The sequence below is a fragment of the Lynx rufus genome, unplaced genomic scaffold (assembly GCF_022079265.1).
Source record: "Lynx rufus isolate CCGP_SWC_20201006 ecotype Redwood Valley unplaced genomic scaffold, mLynRuf1.p SCAF_6, whole genome shotgun sequence".
Lineage (NCBI taxonomy): Eukaryota > Metazoa > Chordata > Mammalia > Carnivora > Felidae > Lynx > Lynx rufus.
The window spans coordinates 2956889-2970374 of record NW_025814878.1 but is presented as its reverse complement, the minus strand read 5'-3'; the positions used below and the strand labels follow the sequence as shown (position 1 = coordinate 2970374).

Sequence of the window (13486 nt, the reverse complement as noted above, 5' to 3'; positions counted from 1 at the left end):
CCGCCGGACCTGCGAGGTGCACCCGGCGCGCAAGATGGCTGCGGCCGCTGCCCGCGCCCCGGGGCGCCTCCCGCCCACGCCGCCCGGAGCCCCCCAGCCACGCCACGCCCACCCCGCCGGGCGCCTCCCGAGGGGCGCGGGGACCCGGTGGGCGCGTCCCCCGCCGCCTGTGTCGTAAAGACCTTTCCCTTCTCGCTGCCTGTCCCCTTGCCTTGCGGAGGACTTTGCCGGATTTAGGGTTCGAGTCCTAATGGCAGATGTAGGGTGTGAGATCGTTCGCTCCACAGCGGACAGAGCGGGGGAAAAACGTAAATAAACCCAAAGGAGCCGGCGGCCCCAGGGGAGCCTGGGCCGTTTTAGAGTGGGGCAGCCCCTGTGGTCAGGTCATTTTGTAGTTCTTGCACCAGGACGAGGCCGGGTTCTGAGACCCGCGGGCCGCCGTTCTCGTGCACGTGGTCGGAGCTCCTGGCTTCGGATTCGGCTGAGGACACAAGCATAGAAGACGCTCCACGGCTGAACGCTCCGGTTAAAGGGCACATTGTGGTCTAATTTGACTTGACTAACTCAGAGCTATGGTAAAATCTCCATAGGCAGGAATTCTAGGAATTGTTTTAAATATTTTTTTTTTGCAGATGGTTCTCCAGAGGACATTTTAAAAACACACATGGACTTTGGTGGCCAGTAGGATTTGTCACTCAGTGATCAAGACAGCTAACTCTAAGGCAGTGGTTCTCTAAGCGTGCTTCCCAGGCCAGCAGCGTCGACCTCACCTCTGAACTTGCAGAAATGGAAATTCACAGGTACCGCCCCCGGAATCACAAACTAGGGCTGGGGCCCAGCAATCTGTGTCTCCCTGCCCTCCAGGTGATTGTGATGCAGGCTCAATGCTTGAGAGCAGAGCCTCTCCTGAATTCCTTTCCTGGGCTCACCACTAACTCCCTACGTGAGTTGAGCGAGTTATTGAGCTCGTGTGTGCTTTCACATCTGTAAAATGGCACAGTTATGGCACCTATTTCATGGGGTCGTTATGAGGATTAGAGGTGATATGTGGAGGATGCCTAAAACAGTGCTCAAATCTATCCTGGCACAGACAGTAACCGGTGACTTTGGGCAAAGCACCAGACTCTAAGGCTCAGTTTCCCCGTCTGTCGACCGGGGATGCGACTAGCACCTCCTGCAAGGACAGGTAGGGGTTAAATGAGATAATGCATGCAAAGTGCCTAGCACAGTGCCAACCTCCCTGTAAGGCCTAACCTGTCACAGGGACAGATGGCTCATGGGGTAACCCCCCCCCCAAAGCTGCAGGCCCACAGCGTTGCAGGGGCACAGGTGTGGCCGGAGGCCTTTTCTGAGATTTTGTCCTGTATTCTGACAAGTGTGTTCCTGAAGAGAGACTTTCTTTTATATTAAAATGAGATGTAACTGTGGTAGGAACTATGAAAAGAGATTTAAATACCCTCCAGTGATAATAGTTTGGATGGAACTGGTCACTCCTAGCACGCTATCTCTAGCTCATTATCACTGTCTGGAGTCTCATTAGCCATGTTTGGTCCCCAACTCTTCTCATAGGATAGGCCTCTAATCTTTTTTTTTTTTTTTTTATCTTACCCAGTTTATCATCTTTTAAATTGGATGTTTGAAATAGCAGTGGCCCTAAGACCTTCTGGAGCATTTCCGAACTTTGCCCTTCAGGGGAATGCTTAAAAATGAACTGGCCTGCGGCAACGTGGTCCAAATGAAAAGATCACATTCTTTTTTTTTTTTTTCAACGTTTTTTATTTATTTTTGGGACAGAGAGAGACAGAGCATGAACGAGGGAGGGGGAGAGAGAGAGGGAGACACAGAATCGGAAACAGGCTCCAGGCTCCGAGCCATCAGCCCAGAGCCCGACGCGGGGCTCGAACCCACGGACCGCGAGATCGTGACCTGGCTGAAGTTGGACGCTTAACCGACTGTGCCACCCAGGCGCCCCTAGATCACATTCTTACATCATGTGAATCTACAGATAATCTCAAGAAGTTTAATGAAAAGATCAGAAGCAAATAGAGCTAAGTCTGAATTCTGGTCCCGGTCATTTGGGGCGAGTCTCTTAAAGTGACGAGCTCCCAGCTCTTCATGTGCAGAATGGAGATAATAATACATATTCCATGGTGTTCTTGGGTCACTGAGTCATAGAGTGGAGCATTTAGTTTTGACTTGTAGGCATAATTTCCCGTGTGAGTTAAAATAGCATAGAGGCATGGTTTGCATACGTATTCACATCTTAACTGTAAGCATTATACTAACATGTACAGGGTTTTCTGCCCCCACAAAAAACATTTGTGCTGTATCTTATGAGTGCTTGCAGAGGATTTACCAGGAGAAATTTATTTTCATCTGACATTCGGACCTAAACCCCTTCCCACTCTCCCTCCTGTGGCCCCAGGACACACAGAAGACTGAATTCCAAGGCATCTATGAGAATTGCTTAGGACGGTGGTACTAAAACTTCAGTGTGCATTATTAATTTTTTTTTTAACGTTTATTTATTTTTGAGACAGAGAGACAGAGCATGAACAGGGGAGGGGCAGAGAGAGAGGGAGACACAGAATCTGAAACAGGCCCCAGGCTCCGAGAGGTCAGCACAGAGCCCGACGCGGGGCTCAAACTCACGGACCGTGAGATCATGACCTGAACCGAAGTCGGACGCTTAACCGACCAAGCCACCCAGGCGCCCCCAGTGTGCATTATTAGAATCATCCAAAGAGCCCCTCTAGGAATGACAGGCCAGTAAGCCTCAGGTGAACCCTGGGACCTATGGCTTTAACAAGCTCACAGGTGAATCTGATGTATACCAGAATTTGAGAACAGCTGACTTAGGATGTGTCAGGATCCTGACAAATATTACTTACCCTCCCTTCATGCTTCTTTTGTAAAGTTATTCCCCTGTATTTGTAAATCATGATTTTGTTCACATTTGGTAACCCATGTCACGGAAAGAAGTGAGGAGACTGGGAGCTGAGCGTCTTGGATTCCATTCCTTGCTCTCGTTGAACCTGCCCATCACCTTGATTGGCTGACTCCCTTCTCATTTCAGGGCGTCCGTTTTTTAGCTAGATGAGGGAAATCCTATGTCTCCCCCTGAACCTGGTGAAAGGCCGTTGGTAAATTGCTTGGAGTTCTTCAGGCAAGTTTATACTAAAGTCAGGGCAGCTCAAGGTGGCTTTAGACACAACAGCAAGGACAAGAGCAGGCACATCCCTCGAGGGCAGGTTTCCTCCGAGATCACCTCCGAGCCTGTCTCCCACTGGTGCTGAATTATCTCAACCGAAGCTCACAAATAGTATGACAGTCTCTAGTCTCTCTCACTTCAAAAGAATAGGCAACAGGCAATAGGGAAGACTGCAGGGTGCCCTTGGCCAAACAAGAATTGGGGTTATTTCTCAGGACTCAATAACCTTGTGTGAAAATTCAGGACGGTGGGTGAAAGAGCAAAGGAGGGGTAAGAACTCAGGCAGCCCGACAGGTGGCCACTGCCTTGTGTCTAGAGATCATGTTTAAGGGACTTCCCAGCCAATAAGCTAGAAGGAGTCTCTTGGTAGTTTTGATCGAACAGCTTCTATACTTTGGGTCTGCTAAGAATTCTGGCCACTCCGTGTTCTATTTTAAAGTTTCCTTAGCTTATTTAAAACTTTGCATAAATAGCCTTACTGGGTTTTATGTAGAAGCGTATTAATGACCACACAACTTTTTAACTAATAAATGCCCTAAAATTTTAGTATAGCTTCTTTTCTCATTTTTCTTATCTCTGATCATTTTATGAGTTGTTTTTTTTTTTTTAATCCAGCTTACAAATTGTACAATGAGGTAGTGGACGGGACCTCAGATGTCATTTATTCCATGACCCACACTTCACAGAGGAAATAGCCCCACAGAAATTGAGTTAATTGCCCGAACTTCTGCACCCAAACTTCTCTTGTCAAGATAGCCAGTGACTTTCGTCTTGCTAAATCCAGGGGCCAAACTTCTCTGCCTCATCTTACCCTTCTCCTGAGCAGCCTTCCCCACACATAACAGTCCCCGGGAGCATTCTGTTCTTAGGGTTTGTTTTTTCCGATCTCCCATCTCCAGGGCCCTCTCCCCAACCTCCTACCGCAGGCTTAGCCCAGAGCTCATTTCTGGGCCCTTACCTGTGTGCAGCTACTCCCTAGGCCATGTTATCCAGTCCCAAGGCTAACATAGCATTCCCAGCCCCGACCTCCCCCACCAGGAACAACTCTCTACTCCGTGTCTCCCGTCTCCCAACCTTCCCCTTCTTGGCAAACAGCAGGCGCATCCAAGCCCTGTTGCTTGGTCCCAAACCTAGAAGCCAGCCTGAGTTCCTCTCTATCCCCTGACCCCACTTCATCCTTCATCCGTCTTGCATCCAATCCAGCAGACCTACCAGCGGCTTCGCAGAATGTGCCCCGTTGTGTATCTCCCCAGCCAGTGGGTTTTAGCATGACACTCACACCCCTTCCTCGGCCCCTCAGGATCCCCTCCTGCCTGCTTCTCCACCTGCACCCGCTGTTGGTCTCCTTGGTGCTGTGCTAACCGTGCCCCAGCTGTCCAGAGTTTCTGTTCCGTGAATGTAGCAAACCTATCCTGCCTCGGGGACCTCACATGTGACACTCCCTCTGCCTAGAATGCCCTTCCCCCATCTCTGCCAACTTGGCCTTTATCCGAATACTGCCTTCTGCGAGAGCACTTCCCAACCTTTCCACAAGAAGTGCCACCTCCCAGGTGGCTCCCTGCTCCTTCACCTCATTTGCTGTGTTCAGAGCACCTCAGGCTCTCTGCTGTGTCTTGCTTGTTTGCGGCTGTTTTCTGCCTCCCCTACAAGAATTGAAGCTCCTCCTGTCTGTCTGTTCGCTGCTATGCCCTCAGCAGCTAGAACAGTGCCTGGCGCCTAGTTGGCGTTCAATGTATATTTGTTGAATAAACAAATGAATGAACACTGCTAGTTAGTATCGAAGTCACAGGAGTCAGGTTAGTTTTCTATCCAACACGCCTTACTGCTGTGCCCTGGAAAACGCTTGACTTCCTTAGATCCCCAAACACCCTTGAAAAGCAGATGATGGTGGGGGAAAACTGTTTCAACAATTCATCTATTAAGACTCTTTCTGTGTTTCCCTTCATTCCAGTTTTAGTTGGGGTTCTAACAAGTTTGATGAGCTCTTTTCCCAGGACACAGCAGATTAGAAAGGAGGCGGCAAGGTATGAGCAGACACCCTGACAGCAGTAAGACGCAATGCCTGACGGCAAAGAGGCAGAAATATTACCAAGAACAGACAATAACCCAAATATAGCCGACTAGGGTCACATAGGCCAGAGACAGACAGGGCCACATCCCTCAGGGGCCCCAAGGGCACAAAGTGGAACCCATGCTGTTCCTAATGATAGTTTTCCCGGGAAACGGATTTATGTCTCCTCTGTATTATCAGGAAGCATGTTGTTTTATAATTTGTAAAAATTATAAAATGTTTTCTTTTTTTTTTAATTTTTTTTAATGTTTATTTATTTTTGCCAGAGAGAGAGAGAGACAGAGCATGAGCGGGGGAGGGGCAGAGAGAGAGGGAGACACAGAATCCGAAGCAGGCTCCAGGCCCTGAGCTGTCAGCCCAGAGCCCGATGCAGGGCTCGAACTCACAGACCGCGAGATCATGACCTGAGCCAAAGTCGGACGCTCAACCAACGGAGCCACCCAGGCGCCCCAAAATGTTTTCATCTTCAAAAAATAATTCAAGGGGCACCTGGGTGGCGCAGTCGGTTAAGCGTCCGACTTCAGCCAGGTCACGATCTCGCGGTCTGTGAGTTCGAGCCCCGCATCAGGATCTGGGCTGATGGCTCAGAGCCTGGAGCCTGTTTCCGGTTCTGTGTCTCCCTCTCTCTCTGCCCCTCCCCCGTTCATGCTCTGTCTCTCTCTGTCCCAAAAATAAATAAAAAACGTTGAAAAAAAATTAAAAATAAATAAATAAATAAATAATTCAATATACAACTGTGTACCCGCTATCCAGATTTAACAAATGGTAATATTTTATCACATTATCTTCACATTTCATGAAAAAAAGAAAGCACTGAAGCCCACCTAGCCCTCCCCTGGAGAAGCTCCTATTCTAAAGTTGATGTGTCTCTTCCATGCCTGGTTTAATGCTTTACATGAAAAAAAAATACACTTAATGTGAAAGCTGACTAGGTCCCGAATAAATTACTTATTATTAATCAGGTGCTTGGTTGCAGAATATAATCAACCATAAACATTTTTATCATGACTCTTTCTTTTTCTTTCTTTTTTTTTTTTTTTTTTTTTGGTTTCACAAAAGCTAAGTTAATAAAGTGGTTAATGAGCTGGAAATGTCCGGCATGACAGAGGTAGCTTTAGCATTTGTTTGGGTTGCTGTCTACTCAGACCATGAGCTCCTTGAAGGGAAAGCCAGAATCTGCTCTCTTAGTAGCTCATGTACCTAGAACAGAACCCTGCAGATAAAGGGAGCTCAGTAAATATTTATTGGGCTGAATCAAACACAGAGCCCTGCGCATTTGTAGTGACTATATTATCTCACTAAGCATTGAAATGTGTGGATCCTAGAGATTTGAACGTACACTGAAGATTTGACACTTAAAATAAACAACAACAACAACAACAAAAACTGGTTGCTAACAGGGCAAATTTCTGTAGCAGGTGCTGAAGGTTACCTGACCTGGCTGGATCTTACTGAATATCTACGGAATGAACTCGTCTTTACAACATCGTGAGCAAGGCTTTTAGGATGAAACACGGACTACGTATGTAATTCAACAAATATTGAGTTCCTGCTTCTTGTCATGCAGTGGGTTACAGGGGGGAGCAAGACAGATGAAACCCCTAAAGATCACACTTAATAAAACTTGGCCTTTGGCTGTTGGGGGTTTAGCAGACTTCCTGTGAATTCCCATGAAATTGGCATTGTCACTTGGCCAGTCTGCAATTCCAAGCCACCTCCTGGGACTTGGTCCTCAACGGACCCCCCCCCACACACACACCAATTGGATTCAGGAATGCGTGGATGGCTGGACATCCAAAGACAACTGTAAGATCTGGAGCGGGTGTCAACCCGCCGTTATCTGGGATTGTTGGCACACCACTGCAGACCCCACTATAGACGAGAATGCTACAGCGGGGAAGCAGCCAGACTGAAGGAATGGTGGTCACTGGAGAAGCAGGACCGTCTAGAGGACCAGCCACCCCTCGGTTTCTGCTGATGGCTATTGCCAGGCTAGAATGTGAGCCTATCCTGCCACATGTCTACCCTTTCAAGAAAAGCTTGAAATCCTGATTTTGACATGAAATTTCCCAATTCTTACATTTGGCAGTGAGTTAAATTTTTTTTTTTTTTTTTCCAAAACACGCTGCAAGCCAAACAAAATCTGTAGACTGGGTGTGTACATCCACTGCCTTGTGCTCTACAGACCGGCTTGATTATCTGTGGTGCACGTGGGTTCAACGCCGTGCATGTAGTATCCCCCCCGCCCCTGCCTGCGCCCCCCGGCTCCAGAGTGCTGTCATTGCAGACATGCTCTTGCCCTGTGGGCAGCAGCTGGAAGAGGCTGTTCTCCACGCGTCGGGATGCGGTAGAAAACAGGTGGTCCCCAGGCCTTGCTATCCAGTCTTTCCGTTCTGCACATACTTCTGGTCATACTTTCTGTTTTGGGGATTGTCTGGCACGGCTGATAACTCAAGGGCTTAGACTTAAGGGATGTTCAGGGAAGGGATCTCCTCATTTGTGTGTCGGTCCTCCCTAGCAGGTCCTCCCCGCGATGGCTGCTATGGTGCCGTCCGAGCTGCCTGCCCGGCCCCTTGCCCTGCATATGCACCCACCGAGCAAGAGGAGCTTCTGGGTTTCTGCACATCTCCTTGCCAGAACAGCCCGTTTTGCACCTAGACTAGCAATGGCTCACAACCTTGTCGTTGGCCAGCTCCTCCGCTAGTTGATCTCTGTCGCCACAAAACCTCCCCCGGGGAGGCCACAGAGACGACCTAGCACGCCATGTGGGTACTCGGTGCAGAGCTGCTGTTCCAGGCAGCCCTCTTCTTCTCAAGATGTCCGACCCTCCTAGAACACGCTTCTCCTCCTGGACCCACCTACCACACACCTGGGGTGTTAGGCATGCGTCTCCCAAGACTTGCCTTTATTTTGAAATTGTTTACGAAAGGAGGCAAAGCAGCCTACGCTGGATCCCAAAGCTATGTTAAGTCTTAGAGCCGAGTTTGCTGGGGTTCCCGTCCCGGGTTTCAGGACTTTGGGGCGGGTGATAGCCAGCCGGTAGTGATCAAATGGGTAGAGACGCTGACAGATTCAAAGTTCAGAATTCTGGTGTTATCCGTCCTCTTTCCTTTATCCCAAAGCCTGGCCGTGGCCTTCTGGAACTTGCAACTGAGAAGATCCCATAACTGAGGAACACCTACCTCACTTCCGTGTGGAAGACAGACTCTTTCCTTCCCTCTGAGGGAGCTCCACGAGGGTAACGCGTCTGGCCTCCGCTGTCCCCTCGATGGAGAAGGCCTTCATTTGGAAGGAGAACCTGGTCATGTGAAGCCTGTCTCTGTCTCTCTTGGGGCCAGCTCACCGGCCAAGAGGGGGGCTCTGCCCCTTCGGGCCACATGTGTGGTAGGGCCCAGCCCCAGCTGGGAGGCCCACGTGGTGCAGGGCCACCTCTGGGAGGGCGGCATACCCCTCTAATTCTGTGGTTCTAGGATGTCCACCTGCCCGCAGATGTAGGCCACATTCCCATCAGCTGCTTTAGCACAAGAAAGCTTTCCAGTGTTTCTCCACTGTTTTGAAACCAGGGTGGGAAAGAGGAGCGTTCTGTATTAGGTGCCTTCACACTCTAAAGGCACCCCTAGTCTCTCCCCCAGGCTGCCCACACAAGCGGAAAGCAATGGCTGTCCCTCCAGTGCCATCAGACTGCCAGAAACTTCCTGCTTGGACTCTCCCAATGCCTCCTGAGACAACGAAACCTTTCTTCATTAAAGACTTCAGTGGGGCACCTGGGTGGCTCAGTCAGCTGAGCGTCCGACTTAGGCTCAGCTCGGGATCTCACAGGTCATGAGTTCGAGGCCCGCGTCGGGCTCTGTGCTGACAGCTCGGAGCCCAGAGCCTGCTTCAGATTCTGTGTCTCCCTCTCTCTCTCTGCCCCTCCCCTACTTGCTTGCTCTCTCTCTCTCTCTCTCTCTCTCTGTTTACAAATTTAAAATTTTGGTTGTAGAACTCAGAGTGGTGTTTCATTTCTACTCAATTATAATTGTTACGAAGCTTTGGAGCACAAACCTCTGAAAAAGTGAATGCAGCACACCGTGTCGGGGCCCCTTTGCTGAGAAGGGACCTGGGCATGTGGGCAGGACTGTGCCCGGCTTGCCAGTTGAGAGGATAACTGGCAGAGCAGCCCGGCCCTGTCCACAGCCAGGTGCTCTGGGAGTCCACGGCTTCCACTCCACGGCTGTGCCAGGCAGGCTGCGGGCCACATTGCCCCTGGAGGGGCTCAGCGCCCGCTTGGCAGTCAGCCTGGGTGTAAATATCTGTCTCATTCTCAGCTCCTTATCTTCTGCCCATCCACACCCTCTGGACGGATCTGGACGATTCCACTCATATCCACCTCTTCTTTTCTGGCCTGACTCCCGCAGCTATTTTCTCAGCCTGGCATCCAGCCCTGCTCTCCCCCAGCTAGAGCCACTCGGTCCACACCAGCCGTCTGCCAGCCCCAAGGCTGTGTGGACCGAACACTCTGGGACTTGGCACCACAGTGTGCATCAGGGCAGTCCGGCTGGCTTTGGGCTTCTACTTTTTTTTTTTTTTTTAATGCTTATTTAACTTTGAGACACAGAGAGAGAGAGAGAGAGACAGAGCATGAGCAGGGAAGGGGCAGAGAGAGAGAGGGAGACACAGAATCCAAAGCAGGCTCCAGGCTCTCAGCTGTCAGCACAGAGCCCGACGCGGGGCTCAAACCCACAAACCGCGAGATCATGACCTGAGCCGAAGTCAGACGCCTAACCGACTGAGCCACCCAGGCACCCCTGGGCTTCTACTTCTTATTCTCTTGTTGCTCCCAGATCCAGTCATGTGTGTAATTGGTCTATGTTTTCTCAACCGCCTTAGTTTTATTTTCTGAGTCTGCGTGCCTGCCAGGTAACCCCCTTCTCCAGGTGCCCCAGACCCTCAAGAACCTCGGTGATGCCTTATTCTTTTGATTCTTCCCCCAAGCAATTAGAGGCTGGGGTGAGGGTCTACCACCCCTTGACCCGTTTCCCACGGCAGACCACCACATACGTCAACGGTCACATGCTCCACACTCACTCTTCCAGTCCTTCTGACAGGTGGGTGTTCACATGACATGTGCCATGAGAGGAAACTGAGGCCCAGGGGTGAAGTCACTTCCCCAAGGCAGCAGAACCAGGACTGGAGCCAGACGATTGAACAGCAAAGCCCTCACTCTCCCCTCTACATCATAGAGCCCAAGGCCCCTCGTCCCTTGTCCTGCTGTCATCTGTATCTAAAATGGGACAAAGCCAGGGCGCCTGAGGGGCTCAGTCGGTTAAGCATCTCTTGATTTCAGCTCAGGTCACAATCTCACAGTTCGTGGGTTTGAGCCCTGAGTCAGTCTCTGTACTGGCAGCATGGAGCCTGCTTGGGATTCTCTCTTTCTCTCTCTCTCTCTACCCCTACCCCACTCTCTCCCTCCCTCTCTTTCTCTCTCTTTCAAAAGTAAATAAATAAACTTTTACAAAAATAAAATAAAATGAAATGAAACAAGGCCACATTGAGGTGCTCAGTACCTCTGCCCTGGACAATCACAACAGTCTTCATGCTGTTGCCTTTTAATCTGTTAGGTGAGCCAACAAATACTCATTAAGCACCCTGTTCCTGCCAGATACAGCTTCCACATGATCTATTTTTCAGCGCAACATTGACACGGCAGCTGGAGCTATGGTTTGGATCATGTCACACTCCTGCTCGCAAACCTTCGGGGCTCTAGCTCAAGGCAGGGCCTGCTGGAGTGGCTGCGAGGAACTGGGACTTGGAACCAGGCCATCTGTGGGGCCAGACAGGCTGGCCCAGCTGGGCAGAGGGCACAGCCAGGCAGCTCAGTGGGCGTGATCATGGGTAGAAGGTCCTGGAAGGAGTCACCAGGCTCCGGGAAGGTCCAGGGCCCAGGCAACAGAGGAAGGACTCGATTCCCAGGGAGGGGACCTGCAAATGAATGGAGTAACCTGGTTACTAGACTGAGCAGCACAAGGAGACTGGGGAACCTGAAGGTGTCATAAAAACAAGCAGGAAAGGGGGCAGACCTTGGCTAGCTTGGTGTTGTGTCCCGCAGAGTAAAGCTGCCTCAGGGCAAGATGGGTCCTGGGCCCAGAGGAGACAACTTGGACCCCTCATTGAGGAAGGGGTGCCGGACAAGGCTGGGGACAACAGCCCGACAACCACTCCCCACCCCCTTACTGCACTGACACAGGCCTTCTCCCCTTCCAGGCGGATCAGAGGCCGCCTCCTCTGTGCCTGGGCTTGTGCCTTTCCGTGGCCTGGCTGTGATGCTCAGCGCTCCGCCCCATCTATTCACTTCCTGAAGCCCACTTACCCTTCAGGAGCAAGTACAGGGGTGCTGGGTGGCTCAGTCGGTTAAGCATCCAACTTCAGCTCAGGTCATGATCTCACAGTTTGTGAGCGCGAGCCCCGCATCAGGCTCTCTGCTGTCAGCACAGAGCCTGCTTTTGGATTCTATGTTTCTCTCTCTCTCTCTCTCTCTCTCTCTCTCTCTGTGCCTCCCCTGTGCTTGCTCTCTCTCAAAAATAAATATTAGAAAAATATTTAAATCATTAAAAAAAAAAAGACTAAGTGCAAACGAGCACTTTTTTTTCTCTTTTCAGGCCTTCCCACTCTGTTTTCTTACATAACAGACTAAGTTTTTTTTTTAAATGTTTATTTATTTTGAGAGAGAGAGAGAGCACAAGCAGGGGAGGGGCAGAGAGAGAGGGAGAGAGAGAATCCCAAGCAGGCTCTGTGCTGTCAGCTCAGAGCCTGACGCTGGGCTCAATCCGATGAACCGTGAGATCGTGACCTGAGCCAAAATCGAGAGTCGGACGTTTAACCGACTGAGCCACCCAGGTGCCCCAACAGACTCAGTCTTATATTACTTGCTGCATACCTCTATTAAAACACTCTTCATTTAACCTGGTTTATTAGCTTCCTGGGGCTGCCATAACAGAGCATCACATGCTTCGTGGCTTAAAACGACAGAAATTTATTGTCCCACGGTTCTGGAGGCCAGAAGGCTGAAATCATGATGTCAGCAGGGCCGTGCTCCCTCAGAAACCACCTCCCAGTGATTTCCCAGTTCTTCTGGCTTTCAGTAGCCCTGGGCATTCCTTGGCTTGTGGCCACATTATCCAGTCTCTGCCTAGTCATCACATGGCCCCCTTCTCTCCGTGTCTCTTTTCTTCCTATAAGAACCCAGTCATATTGGATTAAGGGTTCACCCTGCTTCCATCTGACCTCATCTTACTGTAACTAATTAATCCGTAATTACCCCACTTCCAAATAAGCTCATATTCTGAGGTATGGGGGAGCAGGACTTCAACATGTCTTTTTGGAGGATGCAATTCAACCCATCACACCCGGTATGACAATGGTATCTAGGCCGCCATCTTCTATATCCTCAGCTCCTTGCCTACAGCCGGGTAGTTCTGGAGAGAAACAGACCTGGGTTTGTCACTCACCCTCTTGTTAAAGCTGAGCAAGATCCTAAGCCATTTGTCTTTTCTCCTCTGTAAAATAACCACAACACCTAGAGCTATTGTGATGTTAATGTCAGTTCATGTGCCCAGTGAGTGCCCGGGAGATTTTAATTAGTAGGTAGTAGTGCTGTGTGTTGCACAGGGCAGAGACTCAATAAATAAATGTGAGTCACTGTCTCTAATAAATATTTACTAAATTGGCAGGCCTGCAGAATACCCGAACTGATGAGCTTCTCCAGAGGGAGGGAGAGGCAGTGGCCAGCAAGCCCTGGAGACTCTAGCCCGTCCCCTGGCATCGTGGGAATTGCTGAGGTGACATGGTGGCCACTGCCTGTCCCTGCTTGGATGGCAGGAGATTCTGGCTCCCATCCTCACAGTGGGGAATCCTGGCTGGTTCTGTGAGAATGTGAAGGTGGAGCAGACAGGGACCCTACACCCTGTTTTTTGTTCTCTAGCTGGTGTGTGTGTGTGTGTGTGTGTGTGTGCATGTGCGCACACATGTTCTGGGGAATGGGGGCCCGGAAGACAGGGACCAGAGGGGCCCAGCATCGTCCTGAAAGAGACATTCAGGCTGGAATGAAAAGCTAGCAACCAGAGTTTGACCTCCTGCTCTGGGGCCCTCCATGATTTCTGTGAAGAATCAGATTCTTCTACAGGACGAGGGTGGGTAGTGGGCACAGCACAGGAGATGGAACCAGA

General features: G+C 50.4%; 1 long non-coding RNA gene across 3 annotated transcripts; it reads left to right on the top strand.

Annotated features, from left to right (window-relative positions):
* The first annotated feature begins 41 nt into the window (after positions 1-41).
* LOC124529389 (uncharacterized) lies at positions 42-9106 on the top strand. Of its 3 annotated transcripts, none has more exons than XR_006966322.1 (3): positions 42-800; positions 6698-6804; positions 7801-9106. It is a non-coding gene; the product is annotated as an uncharacterized LOC124529389 (long non-coding RNA). The 3 variants fall into 3 exon arrangements; XR_006966323.1 differs by having other exon boundaries at positions 43-800; positions 6701-6804; positions 7804-9106; XR_006966321.1 differs by having other exon boundaries at positions 43-800; positions 7804-9106.
* The last annotated feature ends 4380 nt before the right edge of the window (positions 9107-13486 follow it).